Source organism: Capricornis sumatraensis, chromosome 1 (assembly GCF_032405125.1).
Source record: "Capricornis sumatraensis isolate serow.1 chromosome 1, serow.2, whole genome shotgun sequence".
In the NCBI taxonomy this organism is placed as follows: domain Eukaryota; kingdom Metazoa; phylum Chordata; class Mammalia; order Artiodactyla; family Bovidae; genus Capricornis; species Capricornis sumatraensis.
In genome coordinates, this window is record NC_091069.1 from 196,097,612 (window position 1) to 196,117,457 (window position 19,846).

Here is a 19,846-nt window from a genome sequence, read left to right on the forward strand (position 1 = left end):
AAAATCGCTTATTACAGATAAAGCCCCTTTCCAGGTAGGCTTCCGAGAAACATATGTATTTATGCACACAAAGGTGCGAGCAGCTCTTTTCCCAAACAAATGTCCATATGATGCCTGCGCCGCGCTCTCCGCACATGCTCACCGCGTGCGTGTGGCCCGCCGGCCGCGCCGCGCTGCCCGGGTGCGCGCGGGGCCAGGCCGCCCCCGACCACGCCGGAGCCCGGCCGGCCTCCCCGGGAAAGTTAACCGGCGCCTCCCCGCCCCCACCCGGCCCGGAGGCGCCCCGCACCCGGCGGCGCGCGGCGGTGGGGGCGGGGCGGCCGGGGGCCCGGCGGCGCCTGGGAGCGCCCGCGGGTCTTGCTTTCTTTTTAAACGCCTGCGCCGCACCCGCCCAGCCCCCAGCGCCGCCGCGGCGGGCGGGAGGCAGAGGAGCTGGGCCGGCGGAGGCCCCCCCCGCCGCGCCGCCGCCGCCGCCGCCGCCGCCGCCGCCGCCTCCTCCCCGCGTCCGCCGCGCCCCTCCCCCGCCGGCCCCTCCCCCGCGCGCCCGCCCGGCGCAGGCCGCTCGGGTTTGTTTTGCTGCGCGGCCGCCGCCGCCGCCGCCGCCGCCGCGGGCCTCGCGAGCTCATTTGTGCCTGGCTGGTCCCCATTCCTCTCTCCCCAGTGTTGAGTGTCTGAGCCGTTGGCTGCTCCGAACCGTTTGGCTCTTTCCCTTAGTAACAGCTTTTACCTTCTGCCTCAATTCCTCTCCCCGCTCGCGCCCTTCCCCCGCGCGCCGCCTCCCCCCGCCGCCGGCCGCGTGCGCCCCCGCCCCTCCCCCCGCGGCGGGAGCACCTCCGCTCGCCACCTGGGGACCCGCGCCGCGCTCCCCGCCCCCGCCCGCCCGGCGCCCATCCCCCGCGCCCTCCGCTCGCCGGGGTTATAATTGCCTCTCACCCCCCGGAGGGGTTATTTTGGGGGTGGTTGGAGGTGGCGGCGGCGGCGAGGAGGGGAATTTCCTTGTGCCTCCATTCCCGGGAGGGGGGGAGCGGCGTCGGAGGCCACCGTTTCCAGGTAAGCGCCAGGGGCCGGACCCCGGGGCTGGGGCGGCCGCGGGCCGGGGCGGGGGGCGCGGGCCGCGGTGGTCTGGGGGGCGCCAGGCCGCGGCGGTGGTGGGGGGGATGGGCGCAAGTGGAACATGCATTTTTCAACTTGGCCCTTCGGGGAGCTAGGGGTTTGATGGGGGAGGGGAGGGAGGGACGGCATTTAGGGTGCCCCATCCCCCCTTTTTGCTCTCCCAGGCTTCTTTGAAATGCTCACGTGCCTGCCCACCCCCTACCCTTTCCTGGTCCCGGGGGATCCTCACCCTGATTATGTTGTTGTCCCCGAAAATGTGCACGTCGGCCTGCTCCCCCTCTTCCACCCTTCGTGCATTTACACCCCCTTTTTGTGTGTGGTGTGTGTGTATGTGTCTGTGGGGGAGGCTTTCAGGAGAGAATTTGCAGCAAATTGAATCAAGGAGCCATCATGAGGCCGACTCCTTTATAGCCTATTTTTAGCAGGGGAGAGGGCTTCGGTGCACGTTTTTTGGCGAAACCTCGGGCAGCGATGGAAGTCCGCGCCCCTCGCCCGGCGCGGCCCAGGCCCCGGCGCGGCGACCCCGGCCGGCGTGCGGGGGGCGGCTGTTGGGGCGCACGTCCCGGGCGGGGGTGCAGGGGGGGAGGGGCGCGCGGCCGCAGGGCCGCACTCCGGGACGTGTTTATTTGTAACTTAGAGCTTTTTAGCGTCTTGAGGAGGCATTTGATAGAGCCTTTTTGAAGTTGGGTTCAGAAGTGTAGAATTGGCAAAGTTATTGCTAGCTTCCTGGTAAGTTTTGGGTGGCTCAGAGTCACATTATTTTCTGACAGTGTAAAGGCCACGTTGTGAGGGTGGTTTCTCGGTAACTTCCTCTTTGCAACCGATGTCATTTTTTGAACAGCAGCAGACTTTTATTTCAGTGAAATATTAATCTGAAATGGCAGCTCGAGGGAAGCCATGCGTGTGTGAGCGTGTTCAGTATTTTTGGAAGTTCCTAATTTGCTGAAATAGGCATCACTTTGCAGGGGCAACCGAGAATAAATTTGGGTTGTGAAAATGGTGTGTTTCATGTAAAATTTGAGTTGTAATGGCTTTTAAAAAACGCTCCCGTTCTTAGCTTGTCTAATGATATTCTCGAAAATAATGCGGTGATTACGAATGACTAAAGTGTTGGAACCAAGTTAAAAACTAGATTTTTCTGTGTCTGGAGTTTGCTTAAAACGGTGGACTGTGCGGGCACCAAGGTGAAGAGTTTTAGTGCCTATATGATTTATAGTTGACTGAGGGAAGTTGACTGTTGGCTTTCTGGTTTTCCAAGGAAGACCCTTCTGTTGATCTAAACAACTTGCTCATAAAATATGGTGGGTGAAATGTAGGTTATTTTTAGTGTGAATGGTTTAATTCTCTCTCCCCCATATAATTAGGTAATCATTTTCCTCCCCCCTTTTTTCCTAAAGACTCCTTTATCTGGTCGGATAATATGAGGCCCTGGTGGTGTTTTCATTTACTTAAAAAAAAAAGTGATAAATATCCTGATTACACGCTGAAGATACAGTGAGTGACTTTTTGGTTTTCCCAGTGTGGTTTATTTTCATTTTTGTTAGATCAGACTCATGCTGCATTGGTGTATTTTAGTAATCTTGACTTCCTGGGACTGTATGTTCTCACTCGTTTAATAAGTTTATAGTCTGGCGAAATAGGGCAGCTTTGTCTCCATGAAAAGTGTGTATGTTGGGTTGTATCATGGGAGTTCATGGCAAGCAAGCTTCGGAATTATCATTGAGCGCCGTTCTGGAAATAGTTAGCGTTTACCTGTGGAGGAGGGGCAGCAGAAAATATGCCTGAGAGTGGTTAGGCTTGTGATTTGTGTTTATACTTTTTGCTCTTAAGTCGAGGTTTTCCTGCTGCTTTGGAATATATATTTTTTCACCCCAGTTCTGCTGTCTTGCACCATGTAATATATGTAATCACAACCGTTAAATCCATAAACGACTATTTTTCCTTTTTTTTTTTGCCATTTGAGTTGTTAGAATCAGACCTAGAGGGCAAGGCACTAAACCGAATGGGGTATGAAAACAATATGTACAAGGAAAAAGTTTTTCTTACTGTTAAGGAACTTAATTATTTGTTAATGACATAAAAATTGTTGCAAGGTTCACCATTAGTTTTATAAGAGGTTTTTTTTATTCCAACGTGTACCAGCTTTGGTTGTTAATATGGGGAACACCCGTGGTAAATGGAATGACCCCTTGTGAAGGTTATAGTTTTTCATTGGTTGTTTCAAAGAAGTATTGAATATTTTAATAACTTTCTGGCACATGTTCAGAGATCTTTGTTAGGTCTGTTCTCAACATAAGATTTCTCATGATTACCATGAGAACATGCCCAGGAGGAGAGTAAGAATAAGAAGTAACTACTTCCTGTGTACTGGGAGCCTTTCAGGCTAATATGCAGAAAGGGCAGAATTACTATAAACATAGGGGTTACTGATAAGAGATGAGACTAATGGACCTTTTGAATGACAACCTGTTGAACAAATATATCTGTTCATATATAGCAATGAAATATAAGCACAACCTTGTCAAATGAGTAGCTGATAAAGGATTCATCTCCAATTTACTACAGCAGTTATTACTACATAGAATTTCTGACTTGACACATTTTGAGGAAGACATAATTTGTTGGATTTATTCATTTTCTGTGTTATTTGTAGAAAACGAATTGAGAAGAATGGGAATAGTTGTAAGTCAGGGGAGAGAGATGGCAGAAATATTGGCACTGTCTGGGACTTTATAGTTTTCTAGTACATGGAATTTGACTCATTTCAAATGACATAGTGTAAGTCGCTAACATGCAAAAAAAAAAAAAAAAAAGCAGCCAACATCGAGTTATTTATACACCCTCATAGTACAGAAAGGCTAGGACCCCAGGGCTGTGTAGCAAACAACTGGTAAGAGTGTGGTCTGGTTTGGAGACCACATGTTGGTATATCCTGTTCTATTGCCAAGAGATACTTGAATTAAAAAACCTATGTGAGAGAGACTATGCTGGAGAAGTTTACTGTTCACCACCTCCGGGTTTGGACTCCTTAAGAGTACAGTTAATAGCCCTATTATCAAGAGTCCAAGGAAAGGAAGTCTGCTTGGGCTGTGCTCTAGGAAAGGTGTGAGGTGCTTTGCTATGTCATTCATACCCCAGTCTAATCCTGACCTGGGTAGTATTTGTGGATGGTAAACCAGTGAGGTGAAGATAAGTTAATTCACTTGTTCAAGGCCACAAAAGGATCAAATGATGCACTAGTATTCAGACCTCTGTTTGAGCCCTAGTCCATTTTCTTTCTAGATGACTTTAGCTGGGCCTAAGCTTTGTCAGTCTTATCTGCAGATATCCTTTGCAAAACTACTGTTTTTAATGAAGTTTATAATTCTATAGTTGGGGTTGCTACCAACTGGGTCAAGTCGTTGTGTAGATAAATGAAATTCATAAGGCACACGTATCATTGGCTTAACTCTAGAACTGTTTATTAGAAAGATGTAATCTTCTTGTCCACTGCTGTGTTTCCGACTTTGACTCACTGCAGTGATGTAGCCTCTCCATATACTGCCAGCAGAAATAAGGAAATGTGATTCCATACTTAAGAAGGAAAAGCAGATCCTCAGAGCACATATTTCTGAAAACTTGTAAGAAAAATCATAAACGTCATTTTGTGCAGCTGACAGATTCTGTCAGGCGTTCTCAAGGTGAACTCCCCAGCGTCAGACTCAGGCTTCATCCCTTACGAATTTTATCACCTTGTGGGAACAATTCCACTGTGTCTTAGTTTGCTCCTCTGTGTAGTGGGACAGTCAACTTCATAGAGTTGAGCAGATTAAGAGAATTATATATGTGATAGAACTAGAGATTATCATTCTAAGTGGAGTAAGTCAAAGAGAAAGAAAAGTACTGTATGATATGAGTGAAATCTAAAATATGGTACAAATGAATTATCTACAAAACAGAAACAGACTTACAGACACGGAGAACAGACTAGCGGCTGCCAAGAGGGAGGGAGAAGGAAACGGATGGGCGGGGAGTTTGGGGTTGGTAGTTGCAAACTACAACGTTTAGAATGGATACACAATGAATTACTGTATAGCACAGGGAACTATAGCCAGTCTCATGGAATAAATCATAGTGGAAAAGAATGTATGTATAAAAATGTGTATGTATGTATAATTGAGATGCTTGCTGTACAGTAGAAATTAGCACAACAATGTAAATCAGCTATTGCTGAATTTAGTTGCTAAGTCATGTCTGACTCTTTTGCGACCCCATGAACTGTAACCCGCCAGGCTCCTCTGTCTGTGGGATTCCCCAGGCAAGAATACATGGAAGGAAATGAGTTGCCATTTCCTCCTCCAGGGGATCTTCCCTGTTTCTCCTGCATTGGGAGGCAGATTCCTTACCTCCGAGCCACCAGGACACTTTGATTAAAAAAAAAAAAAAAAAAAGTATGTGTAAGTTGCTGAGAGCAGTTGCTGACAAATAAGCATTATGGAAATGTAAGGTGTTGAGGATGATGATGGCTTTGGATTTGAAGTTTGCTTCTTTGCATTACATTTTATTTACTTGTTATTTAAGTAGGGGCATAATGTCATAGAAAGTATTTAGCAGTTTTATTTCCTGAATTCTTGGGCAAAATAGTTGACATATGCTTAGCGTAATTTATCTACTCCTGAAGTTGTGACTTAAGTAAGGCTTACTGGAAGCATTAGGCTGGGTTGTAACGCTAAGTGGAAGCGATACCAAGTTCATGGTTGGTGTAGGCAGTGGTGGGTCTTCTGTGTGTCTTTGTTGCTGTCCTTCTGTTGCTTGGACTTGGACTTTTAAATTCTGCTTGAACCATTTGAAACCTTTTCTAACTCTTTAAATAAAGAGAGATTTTATTTTTCGAGGATGGATCCGCAGTGTCTAGGATCTGCTTTTTAAATTGGAGTGATTACTTTAAGTAGGTTATAAATGTTTTCTTCAGTCTCAACCTTTTATCTGTGTTAGTGTTCTACATTTTCAGCTGCTATCAAGACAGTTCCGCTTGGAGGTTCTGTTCCTTTGAAGTATCCTTGAGTCTTATTTTCCCTTTGCATTTTTTGTCACTCTTAATTCAGCAGTAGTGTTAACTACTACTAGAATTCCATGTGTCAGGACCACAAAGGTGCTTTGGCAGGTACTTGTGACAGAGACAGAGTGACTGCTCTTTTAATTACCAACTGCTTGGAAACAAAGGCTCAGGTAGCAAGGAAGGGGTGCTGAGAGGGACTTCCGCCCAGTGTGTCTGACTTTCTAGGCCACGTTCTTAACCAGCAGTCTCTTTTCTTGGTGAAGGAAGGAAGGAATGAATGGGTTTAGGTTTCTGGGTTATTGCTTTTTTTTTCTGGCCGGGTGCTTTGGGCAGCCTTTCTTCTATCTTCTCTAACTGCCGACAGTGTAGTTCATTTAAATATTGGTTCATCATGTCAGTTCCCCTGCTGAAGAACCTGTAATGGCTTCCCTTTGCCAACTGGATATAGTTCATATGCTTCAAGTCTGGCCTTTAAGGCTCCATTCTAACCTGTGCAGCTTTATTTCCCACTCTTCGCCAACTGGGCTTCTTGCTTGCCTATCAAATAAACACTGCAGTTTTGTCATACTCACTACTCTGCCTTTGCGTGTGCTCTTCTTCCCTTCGTCCTTTTTATAGCCTAATTTCAGTCCCACTTTCATGAGGCTTTTTCTGGCCATCCTGACTCAGGCTATTTTTTCTCTGAGATTGGATTGGATTTAATGAATGTCGCAGACTCCGTAATTATTTATTGTTTTGTGAGAATGTGTCACATTGCCTCAACTACCATTAGATTTCTTGAAGGAAAAGACCATTTTCCTTAGCTGCTCAATCATGTGCTACTCTTTGTGACCCCATGGACTGTAGCCCACCAGACTCTTATGTCCATGGGTTTCTCCAGGCAAGAATACTGGAATGGGTTGCCATTTCCTTCTCCAATTTTCCTTAGAGTATGTAGCAAAATTCTTGACTTTTGTATTATACTATCTTCATGATAAAATGGATTGTTTCTATGAGGGCCCATGTTTAAATAAGAACAGTGACAGTCCTGTTTCACTCTTGGTACTGTGTCAAGCTTCTTTTTGAATTAAGCCTTCAAAGTTTAGTTATACTATAGTCACATAACCATTAATTTGAATTTTGATGTCGCCAGTGTTGACAAGGAAGGGGAGAAAAAGAACCTAGTCATTATTTAGAGTGAAATGAAAATGGATAATTTTATTCTCTTAATCCTGGGATAGTAGCCACAGTCCTGGTGAAAAACCTAGTCTAGTTGGGAATCATGTCACGCTAAATTGTCTTTATCTGATTATATTTGTGTTAGTTGTTATGAAACTTAAAGATTTTTGGATTTTATTTTTTTAATTGTCAGTTTTTTTTGCTTATTGTTTTCTCAGTAGTATGTCTAAATAAGGTTATGTTTTTAGCTCTCACTATATGTGACAGCCTCTGACCACACTGGAATCCCATTTGAGCTGTTACTATGAATGTGTTAACTATCTATCATACAGCGTCGATGGGTCTCCCAGAGGAACGTCATTGTAACCATCTCTCTACAATAGTTTTCCTCCTTTTTTTTGGCCAGGTGACATGTGGGACCTTAGTGTCCCAGCTAGCGATTGAACCTGTGCCACCTCGGTGAAAGTACAGAGTCTTAACCACTGGACCACCAGCGAGTTCCCTCTTCAGTAGTTTTTTGTGGTAAAGAGGTACCAGTCCACCTGGGTAATTTATTCTAAAGGCAACTATGTTGGTATTATGTCCTTTTGAAATTTTTAACATTTAGAGTTTTAAGATAGAAGGTTTCAGTGTCAAAATAAGTTAAATGTTACCCTGCTTTGTGAGAGCTTAGAGTCACAGCTCAGAAATAGTACAGTCAGACCATAAGGGTCATGCTGGAAGATCAGAAGTTCCATTTCAGTAAATGGAGAGTTCCAGAGGATTAAGGAAGATATTTATGTGAAATGATCAACTTGAGGAATAAATGAGGAAGACTAAGTATTGAATGTTTAAACTGGGGAGTTTGCCACCTGTTTCCCTCTTTATTGAACATTTCTTTCAGGAGGTAGAATTTAAAATACAGAAGAAAACACGGCAGTCAGGGGTCAGAGATGGTCAGTCCAGTGACTTCTTTATGTTATTTTTATGTGAAATTGTACTCAGGACTCTCATACTTTTTTTTTTTTTAAACAAAGGTGAGGTTTTCTGTTTTTAAGTAATTTAAAACAAAGAATTTTTATTTGTTAAGGACTAGATATCTGTGTCTTTATTTTGTCTGAGATCAAAGTTGGTACTGTTGCTTTCCTCTTTTTCCCTCCCTCCCTTCCTTCCTTCCCTTCCCCCTTCCTTCCTTCTGCATTGTATCCTGAGTGATAGGCATCATAACAAGGTGACCAGTGCCTTGGTTGGTAGTGGATGTTTGTGTTTTTGTTCTTAACTGCTTATGTACCTGAATGGTGGATTCAATATTAAGTGAATTTTTGGCCTTTTTTTTTTTTTTTGGCAAAACCACAGTCATGTGGGTAAGTCATTTAGCTTCCAGAAAGGTATAAGAGGATAAGATGAAATGCTTCCTAAAGTTTGCTCTTTCATTCTACTGATACTTATACAATCAATTCCTATATTAAAATTCTGAGATTTTTGTCATTTAATGTTGTGATTTTTTTTTTTTTGAGAGAGCTAAATTTTCTTAGTATATTGGAGGACTGAAAAATCTGTATCTTACAAAGAATAATAAATAGGAAGTACTTGACATTAGTGTAAGCAAACACCTTGCCAGAGTTTCACAGTTAATAGCATATTTCAGTGGTTACCTTCAACTGCTAATGGAGCACAACTTAAGGGTTAGGGAGAGGTGTTTTATGCTTTCCCCTTAATTTGAGCAGGCTAATTGGGTAGAGTGTGTACTAATTTTGTTCCATTTCTATTTTGCGATTGTCAAAGGTCATTAACTGGCAGTGTAAGGCAATTGGGTCATCTACTTTGGGTTTGTGAAATAAGGTAATGGGAGTAGATAATGAATGAATTTCCTTAATATTTTTTTCATTTTCTGTATGATTATTGTTTTATAGGATAAAATTTATCATATGTGTGTGAATTTTTAGATGCTGTTTGTAGCTGTATCAATGTTTTTTATCATCTTTTATTTTAAAATGTATAATGCGGTATTCTGCTGCTGCTGCTAAGTCGCTTCAGTCGTGTCTGACTCTGTGCGACCCCATAGACAGAAGCCCACCAGGCTCCCCCGCCCCTGGGATTCTCCAGGCAAGAACACTGGAGTGGGTTGCCATTTCCTTCTCCAGTGCATGAAAGTGAAAAGTGAAAGTGAAGTCGCTCAGTCGTGTCTGACTCTTAGTGACCCCATGGACTGCAGCCCACCAGGTTCCTCCGCCCATGGGATTTTCCAGGCAAGAGTACTGGAGTGGGGTGCCATTGCCTTCTCCATAATGCAGTATACTTGAAAATTTTTCACCCACTTAAGTGATGGATTTTCCCTAAATCACCTTTGTCTGTTTTCCTTAGTAAGCAAATATATATTTGGAGATCTTAAACTGGGGTTGGGAGTGAAGCTTGTTGCTGTATCAGGGAAATACCAATAACTTCCCTATTCTTGTGCAAAAACTAACAGACCCTTTTTACTTCTTTGACCTTGGGCTTCTATATGTCCTGCCAGCAGAGGTCACCAGTTTTAACACCTGGTGAGAGATGTTTTGTGTGTACTGTTTCTATACAGATTTTGTTCAGATTTGATGTTTAAATTCTAGTACTTTTAAGATCTTCTCAGAGATACATTTAAATGAAAAAACATGGAGGCAGAAAAGGTCTTGTACAGCTTTCTGCCATTTTAGCATAACAGGGGGAGGAATGGGAAGGACACCCAGGATGGAGTGTGCGTGTGTGCTTGTGTGTGTTGCATGTATGCTTGTGTGTTCCATGTGACTCCAGCAGGATACACAGGAGACCAGTGACAGGGTTTGGGGAGTGGGGTTGAGGTGGGGAGATCATGTGGCCAGATGTGGGAAAGGTTTATGTTCATCTGTAGAACTGCTTGAATTTTGCTATGTTAGTATAACCATTTCAAAAAAAGTAGCAGTTGTGAAAGAGCAAGACAGCCAGTTAAGAATTCTTAATCTTCCTAGCTCTTTCAGTTTGAGCTGTCAAAAGAAGACAGAAAACTGTTCATTTCTTCCATGCATTCCAGTCAGTTCTTAAAGAGCTGGAACTGTATATATTTTTGCAAAAACTTATTTTTATTTTTCAGATTTGTTGGCAGAATTAGTCACTGAATATGATTAAAACGTGTTATTTCTGTGTCATGACTGGGTCATAGTGGAATTGTTTAGTGATAGCAAACTGATGATTTTCGAGTCATGTCCATGGTTGATAATTTGAAATTAACTCAATGCAAAGAGATGTTGGCTACAGCAGTGTTGCCTGATTTCAAAAGTGTTGTTTTGTCAGGGCTTAGGAAATTGGGTGAAAGTGGAAGTTCTCATAGTTTAGTAGTTAATTTCAGTAATTATGATAGTCTGTGGTATAATGGGATTTGTGGAATTGTGGATTGTGATATTGCATGGATTCTAACATTACTTGTGAGTTTGGATAAATGTGTTATTGACTCTAAGGAGATAGATACATTAGATCTTGATGCTATTTTGGGTTGCAATTGGTGTCACTTGTAATTGTGTCAGTTGTAGTTGTTCATTGGTTGTTTACCAGTAGAGGGTCTTGCCTTGTTTTGTGCTCATAGTTTTCAACTTAAGCTAGAACAACCTCTGAGAAGATAGCATCTGTTCATGTGCATCACGTTCTGCTCTGTGACCTGATTCCACCCTTTCCTGAGGGCCGGGCCTCTGTCTTCAGCAGTGAGAGGCCTAGGTAGGCTCTGTGTCTGATCTTTGGCAGTAAACTCTTTCTGCAGGGTGTTACTGTGGCAAAAAGCTCAGGCTCTGGAGCTCAGCATCCCTGATTTGAATCCTGTCACTCCAGCTTATCGACCCTGGCTGGCCATAGTCTGTAGGGTCGCAGAGAGTCAGACAGGACCGAAGCGACTCAGCACAGCAAACAGCACCCCAGCTTATCAGTTGTATGGCTTTGGAAAGTTATGTAACCACTCCAGTTGGTTTCCACTCTGACAAATGGGAATTTTTCTCTGTAGAGCAGTTGTGAGGATTGAAATGTGAAGGCAGTTGTCATGGGGCCAGCATATAGGATGTTCTCCAATGCTAGCTACTGCTTGGTGCTTTTGTTAGCTGCAACAGCAACAGCTGAGGAAAGAGACAGGAAAGTGACACTCTCCTGTAAACTATCATGGCTTTCTGTGGCAGCTGCAGGGAAGGGGATGGTTACCATTTCCAGTTCAGAGAGCTGTGACTGGATTTGGCGACTGAGCTTTTGTTGCTCCCTCTAAAATGAGGATGTGTGTTGTGGAGCTTTGTTGTGTCTCTAATACATATGTTGTTTTACAGTGATGATGTGATGTTTTGCATTGAAATTGGTCACTTCTTGATAAGATGCATCAAGAGAAAACAAAGTTACTGCCTTTTAAAAACAGTAAAATCTTCCTGCTTTTTTGGGGTGGAATCACTCTTCTTTTTCTCCAGTTTGGGAGATCCAGCGTGCTCTGGCTCTCAGTGGACACTGCTTGGATGATCAGTCATTTCCAATACTCGTGTTACACAGTCTGCAAACTTGGAATTGGACTTTCACTAAGAAATACATGAGCATTTTACACCCATACACACCCTGTGTTGTGTGTATCGGTATAAAAATAAGTAAGTTTTCAGGAAATTGTGCTTGCTTTAATATGTGGTACGCACTTGTTTTCTACACTGATTTTAAACATGCTTTTATAAACTGGTAAGCTGATTTTATTTTACAAGTAATAATTTCATTATTCACTGGCTTTAGAATCAGTACTCAAAAATCAGAAGCAAAGTATTGCTCTGAATGGTAGGGCATAGATAATTACAGTTATTGGTGCTCACGTCTTTAGGTAGTATTCTGAGGCTCTGTTAGGATTCTGAAGTTCTGATGCCCCAATTTTTGTAACGTATACATGCAAATCGTAAGGAATTTTGGTTGCTAATAAATGTGAATATAAAAGGCTTTTTTAGGGGTAATCTGTGAACAGCTCTGGATTAAGAACCCTGGGTGTGTCTCATAAGAGCGTTAATTATTAACAAGGGAGTAACCATCATACCAAATTTCTTACATCTCATCAGGAAGGAAATATGGGTAATTGTTTTGTACTATTTAAAACTAACATATCTTAACATATTGACCAGCTAAAATTACACGGTTTGATTGAAGATTAAGCTTCCTTCTATGACATCCTTCAATTAACATCCTGGCCTGTGCCCACTGATCATCTGTTTCTGGCACACATCTCTATTTGACTGAGTGTTAATTGTTGATTAACACTCTCTCAACGAGCATGGCCTTCCTTGAAGACAGTTGCATTTCACTCATCTTTACCTCAGCATCTGTCCAATTCCTTGCACAGGGTAGACGTTGCATTCATGTTGATCTGAATCCATGAAGCTCTCTGAGTGAGGTACAGGTTTTCTAGTATAAACCCTGACATCTGAGACAGTGATTCAGATATGCAGAAGTAGAAAAGGGATCTATCCATTTTCACAAATACATTGACTTTTGGATTTGTGTTCTTTCTCTAAGACTTGTGAGGGTCTGCTTGATGATCTAACATCCTGTTTTTGGTGTCTTATAGAGACAGTGAATATGATCAAAACCTGGATTAAAAGAAACAAAGACCCTGACCTGACATTAGCAGTTACACTTAATTTTGGGATGTTTTGTGGACTTGTCCACATGTTCGTGGTACTCGTGTACTTTTTCTTGGTCTCCCCTCCACCCCTTATTGGAACTTTTACCTGATACTGATAATGCCTTTCTTGCTTGACCTCCTGGTATGTGTGTTCAGTCGATACATCTACTGATGTGTCCCCTTTGACCGTGGCCTTCCCTTAGGGCTTAACACACTCCATGCCCCTTGTCTCTTTAAACCAGGCATTGCAGTGCAGGTGACTCTGTGGCCCAAATTGGGTCTTAATTCTGACCTCTTCTTCTGATCTACAGCTATCTATATTCTAACATGAGGTTACCCTATACTTTTTTCCTGAATTTCTGTTACTGAGTGTAGGCTGGCAGTGGCATTACATTCTCATTTGATGATGAGACAGAGATGGAAGATTGAGGAGGATCAGAGATGGAAGAAATAGGAGTGGGTATGGTAATATTCAGTTGTCAGGGTGAAGTGGGGCAACATCCTCTGCCTTTAGCTACTGTTGAAAATGTCCAGGATAATCTGAGACACTGGGTGTTGTAGTGGAGTTTAGAGATAAGCCATCTTGGTAGATGTGTCTGTTATCATTTGAAGCCTTCCAAAGAGGAGGTTGCCCCCCTGCACACCTCCAGCTTTACTGAGGTATAAAAGATGATTCTTTTGTCAGAGGGAGATAGTTGCTCTCTGGAAACCAGGGAAGGTAAGATTTTCAGTTTTGCGACAACATTTCAGTGATGTTTTAAGAAACACTTGTACTTAATAAATTAAAGTTTAAAATTCATCAGCAGATTTAAAAAATTCCTAAGGTTAGTGCATTTAAAAGATGAACATTTTCACTTGTAATGTTGTTAAAACTGGCAGAGTACTATTAAATGGAATGAACACAGGATTCATCCTAGAATAAGCTTTTGCGTTTTTTTACACTTTGTTTACTTGTCTGCCTGAGAGTACTTTTGTTTAAGTAGATAACTTAATCTTTCGTATCTGTAGGCTCTTTGCTTCTTGTATTAGATATGTTTTCTCATTTCTTCTCTACTTGCTTTGTTCCCTTTTTGGGGTCATATACTCTTGTGAATAGCTGGCTGCCTTATTTTTATCTAGTCTCACTTGTCTTGCATTTTCTTCATGTATGTTTTGGTAATAGATAGTATTGGTTGGTTCATTTGGTTTGACAAATCAATGTAGAAGTGACTTGATAACTGAGAACTGGTAGTAACAGGAAGAGTGGCTGCTTTTTTTTTTGAAATTGTGCATAACAGCATATCTTTTGATAAATACTAAGGTAATTACATATGGTATAACTTACATGAATGCATATATAGTTTTATAGAATGCATGGCAGAGGCATTTGTACATACTATTGTGTAGATACTATATAAAATGCTCAAAAAGTGTCAGTTTCCTTCTTTTTTCTCTGTGGGTTTTCCATCATACTTAACATAAAATTGAAATATTTTTCCTTAGCCTGTGAAGGTTCCACCAGCACATGATTTGCCCTTTGGCCACCTCACAAATTGTATCCTGTTTCATGGCACCCTTCCCCTTGTTCACTGTGTCCAGCCACACCAGCTCCACGCCCACAGAACAAGCTTGTTCCTGTCTCAACACCTTAATTGCTTTACTCTCTGCCTCAGGCTTTGCCCTGAGATTGTCATGGCAAATTTTTTTTTTTTTTTAATGTCATTCAGATTTCAGTTCCAATGCCCTCACCTCTGAGAGACCTTAGAAAGGTCACAATGAAGTAGCTGCCCACTCCCTAGCCATTTTCAGTCACATAGCACTTATCTCTCTCTCTGATAGCCTTAATTGTTGATTTATCTTTTTAAGTGCATTGCTATAATTTAAACTCCCTGAGAACAGGGATGGGCTCTGTCTTGTCACACCAGGACCTAAAACAGGACCTGATAGTTCAGTAAATATTTGAGTGAATTGTTTTCTCAGGAATGTTTTTGTGACCAGCTGATAGACTTAAACTGGTTTGTCCTTACAATAGAATAGTGGAAATAATTCATTAAAAGGTCAGCATTTAGGGGAGGGTTGGAAGAGAGTTTACTACCTTGGAATCTCCATTTGGGGAAGTCCAAGGACATATGTGAGTGCTGTCTGCTTTTCTTGGAGAAACATACTTACAGTGTTTGAAACAGGAAAAGAAAAACACAGATGGGTAATTGATAAACCAGTTTGAATATGTGCTTGTGTTAATCATAAATGTTAGATTTTAGTAGGTTAATACTTCATTTTAAGATGTGTATTTCATACACGAAAAATGACAAGGGCTGGTTACCCCCATTTAGGCTTTGTACAGGTTCAGGAGATTTTGAAATTTACCGTTAGTTATATTTACCTGTGATATTCTTTCTTGAGAGTCATGGTCAGCTTCCCAAAGTTGGTATATGACTCAGACCTTTCTCGGTTCAGATTGCTGCTACTGCTGCTGCTAAGTCGCTTCAGTCGTGTCCAACTCTGTGCGACCCCATAGATGGCAGCCCACCAGGCTCCCCTGTCCCTGGGATTCTCCAGGCAGGGACGCTGGAGTGGGTTGCCATTTCCTTCTCCAATGCATGAAAGTGAAAAGTGAAAGTGAAGTCGCTCAGTCATGTCCAGCGTCCCCATGGACTGCAGCCTACCAGGCTCCTCTGTCCATGGGATTTTCCAGGCAAGAGTACTTGGAGTGGGGTGCCATTGCCTTCTCCTCAGTTCAGACTAGCTTAAGCCAAAAAGGGAGTAGAATCAAAATGGATCAGGTAACTCATTTGTAAGAAAGAGCATTGAGCCAGCTGGGCTTTAGGAGACAGCTAGAAGCACACCGATTTGAAAGCTACTGGTCATCTTTGCTGATACTCTTGTCTCTTGTTTGTTTGTGGATGAGCTTCCCTTTCTCACAGTAGCTTTGCTTTCTTACAGGGAGGAGAATACTTGCCAGTGCCAGTTTTCATTCTCTGTTTTCTCCTGCTGTAGAGGAGTGCCTACCTCCTTCTGGTTTTCACTTAAAACTCTTGCCTGCGTGAGTGCTCAGTCGTGGCCAACTCTTTGGGACCCCATGGACTGAAGCCGGCCAGTCTCCTCTGTCCACAGAACTCTCCAGGCAAGAATACTGGAGGGGGTTGCCATTTCCTCCTCCAGGGCATCTTCCCGACCCAGGGGTCGAACCTGTGTCTCCTGCACTGGCAGGTTCTTTACCACTAGTGCCACCTGGCAAGTGTGATTTGGGACGGTGTCCACCATGGCCACAGGCCTTATCAAAACTACGGCTGCTTCCAGTCCCTGGTGGGAATGGCGGGGCGGGTGGGGGAGCCCTGGGAATGGGGACTGAGTGAGATCGGGGGCGGCTGGGAAGACAGCCTCTCCCCTCCTTCTCTCGCTGCCTGCGTCACCGCCTCACAAAATGGGACTCCGCTTATGGTTGGGGGATGGTGCCTTTAATCCACCATAGATTGTCAGATAAAATTCCTTTAACAATTCGGGAAATTATATTTTATTCCTCGATATAGTGTGTGAAAGATGACGAGATGGGTTTCACGGGGTAAAGGGCCTGGCTCTGAATTGAAGGGAGAAAGTTGACCTGAAGTGACATTTCTTTTTTTCTTTTTTTGCTCTGGGGTTCCCAGTCTTTTCAAACTCAGATCCGTTTTTTAAATGAACAATTGAGGTCTTTCATGTGGGTTCTCTTCGTTTCTGAGACAGTACAGAATATGCCTGCAGTGCAGGAGACCTGGGTTGGGAAGATCCATCCCCTGGAGAAGGAAGTAGCAACCCACTCCTGTATTCTTTCCTGGAGAAGTCCATGGACGGAGGAGACTGGCAGGCTACAGTTCATGGGGTTGCAAAGAGTTGGACACGACTGCCCGACTAACACACGTGTGTGTGGTAGCAATTGTAATTTTATGAACTCAGTCTCTGGCTAATATGAGTATTCAAATGAATGTCTTCTCAAAATGAGTTACACAGCAAATAATTTGATGCTATTTATGTTTGTTTTGTTTTTAACATTGCTTCTGGTAAACAGCTAATAGAAGGCAGTATTTGAGATCAGCTATTAGAAAGTTATCAGGAAGTTAATTATACATATTTAGGGAATATTTTAATCCCTGAGGAAGATAACGACCTTCATCCTAACTAGGTAGTTAAATAATTTTAGCATGTAATATTAACAAGTTTTATATTCCAAACAATTACTGTTTTGAGCAGTGTTTCAGCATTCACTAAAATAAAATGGTTAGCTGTGTACAAAAAGCCTTCTGCCACCCAAGTGATAGTCTTTCTGGACAGCAGTTGCTTCATCTTCAAAACACTGAACCAGGTCTCTGAGGTTGCTTTTGGAGTTAATGCTCTTTGACCCTGAGATTGCACATATAATTTAAAAATTAAGTCTGTGTTCAGCCAAATTAAATGGAAAATATACTATACTGGTCTCTTCAGGTTAATCAATACCTGGGCTGTTTTTTGCTAAAGAAAATGCTTGCATTTCTTTGACACTGTCTTAATTTTGAAAAAGCCATAAAGAAAATATTTTTTAGATGTCTGAAAAGACACTTCTTTTATTTAATCCAATAATCTTTGAGTTCGGAAACATTTGTTACATCTGATTTCACTGTAGAGAAAACTGAAAGAGATAGCATCAGACACACTTTTGAGAATGATTTTTCTTTAATGTCCTTAATTGTATGATTGCTGACTGTCAATGGCAATAATTTTTCAGCAGGTTTTATTAGAAGTTGTACCGAAAGTGTATCTCTTAAGTACTATGAGAAAATGCTGTTCACATTTGTAATTTTTTAAATACTAAAATAAATTTCAAGTGTCGCTCATATTAACTACTGCAAATCTGTGTGTATTAAAATAATTTACAATAAAAATAGCTATGTGAGTGATATAACAAAAGGAGAGGATATATGTTAGGGCATAGAGACGCCAAACAAGTTGGTCTTTTCTGGCAAACAGTTTGGTTTATGTGTAGCATAAGCTTCGAAAGTTGGAGAGTGATGAGAACAGGCAGGATAGGTAAGTAGGGATCATGCCACGGAATGACTGCTCTGTTGTGATAAAGAATTTGGACATTCTTCTGTGGCAGTAAACTAGTGAGGAACGTTTAGCCTAACTGCAGGATTGTATTTTATCCCTGGATATAGTGCATGAAGAATGACATGATGGTTTCAGGGGGAAAGGCCTAACTCTGGACTGAAGGGAGAAACTTGATCTGATAGTGTTATTGGTGAGAACGAGACCACGTATTTCTGAGAGTCTTGCATACTCATCCACATTTCTGAATTCTGGAGGTAAAAAAAAAGGCAGTTGGAAATTCAGGAGCGAATGGAGCAACCAGATTTTCTTCTCTGTGGCATGCTACTGCTTTTCTTTTTGTGGAGAACAGGGGTATGAAAACTGTGGATCTGTGAGGATGGGGAACTAATTTGTTGTCCAAATGGCTAATGGATAAAATCAGGGACCAAGGAAAGGAGCGGGAGATTGCCCGTGTCATCATGAATCTTAACTGAGGGGTAACTGAATTAGGTATTTACTGGAGAATAGTCACCAAAAAAGTGAATTGATACAGTTTTACTAGTTTATGAAGATTCTAGTGGGTATAATTTTTTCTAGGTTAGTCACATTTTCATATATCTTCAAAGCTTTTAAAAAGTTTTTATTAGCATAAAAGTCATTAGAATCTCAGTTTGATAACTAGGAAATTAATCTAAATTGAGTACTATTTAACATTATGTAATTAAAATTGCATAAATTTTGCTTTTTAAAAAGCTTGTTATTTTGAAATAATTTTAGACAGTACAGAAGAGTACGGGGCTGAGGTTATGGATACTCAGGGATGACTACCACAGAGGTGATGTGCCTGTCTTGTATCAAGTGCACATGTCTGTATTTACATGGTATCAATTGTTACTGGTGTTATTAACCCTGATCACTTGATAAGGACTGCTATTATCCTTTTATCTATTGGTAGAATTGTTTAGGGGCTTCCCAGGTGGCACTAGTGGTAAAGAACCTGCTTGTCAGTGCAGGAGACATAAGAGACGTGAGTTCAATCCCTGGGTCGGAAAGATCCTCTGGAGGAAGGCGTGGCAACCCAGTTCAGTGTTCCTGCCTAGATAACCCCATGGACAGAGGAACCTGACGGTCTATGGTCCATAGGATCACAAAGAGTTGTACGTGACTGAAACGACTTGGCACACAAACAGAATTGTTTAGACTGGAACTATCCAGTCATGTACTGAGTACCACACATGTAACTTGACGTTTTCTAGTAATCACACTGAAAGAAGTGATAAGTGAAATTAATTGTTAAACAACATGTTTTATTAATCCTAATGTGACCACAGTATTATCATTTCAGCAAGTTTCTTCATTATGAAGTTACTGTTTTCCTGCTTTCCATACACCATTCATTAGAAGTAAGTCATTAACTTCAGCCCTCATTTGAATGTGAAGGACGTTAAGTTCCACCTGCTAGAGAGAAAAGTATCAAAGAACTTGTAGATAATTGTTGAAGTTACTATAGTAATCAAGAAATATTTCGGGAAGGTGCTCTAAGAATGTGTAGGTAGCCTTTTTCTTTAAAGTTTTGCCCAGTAATTTGAGCATTTGTCAGTGGGGCATTGTTTGCACCAGTGATTGCGGGGGGATTCTAATGGTGACTTTAGTTCTCTCATACCTTCTACATATAGTAATTGGATTTTTCTGTACAAATGTGTTCTTTTTCACTCATTTATTTTTTCAGTTGTTTATGTGCATGTGGATTCATGGATTTTTATTTTGGTCTTTGGGTTATAAATTAATATCATTAATATTAATAACTCCTTGTTTTGTTGCTCAGATTCAAGCTTTGGCCACTGGGAACTCATTTAGGCTGCTTTCTGCACCCTTTCAGCATGACCCATCCTTTGTTTTTTTAATCTCTT

General features: G+C 42.1%; 1 protein-coding gene across 1 annotated transcript in view; it reads left to right on the forward strand.

Annotated features, from left to right (window-relative positions):
- The first annotated feature begins 953 nt into the window (after nucleotides 1–953).
- TBL1XR1 (TBL1X/Y related 1) overlaps nucleotides 954–19,846 on the forward strand; it is a 172,934-nt gene continuing 154,041 nt past the window's right edge. Inside the window, exon 1 of the mRNA XM_068970370.1 lies at nucleotides 954–1,050. The gene's annotated coding sequence lies outside the window, so the exon portion shown is untranslated. The remainder of the gene's footprint in view (nucleotides 1,051–19,846) is intronic.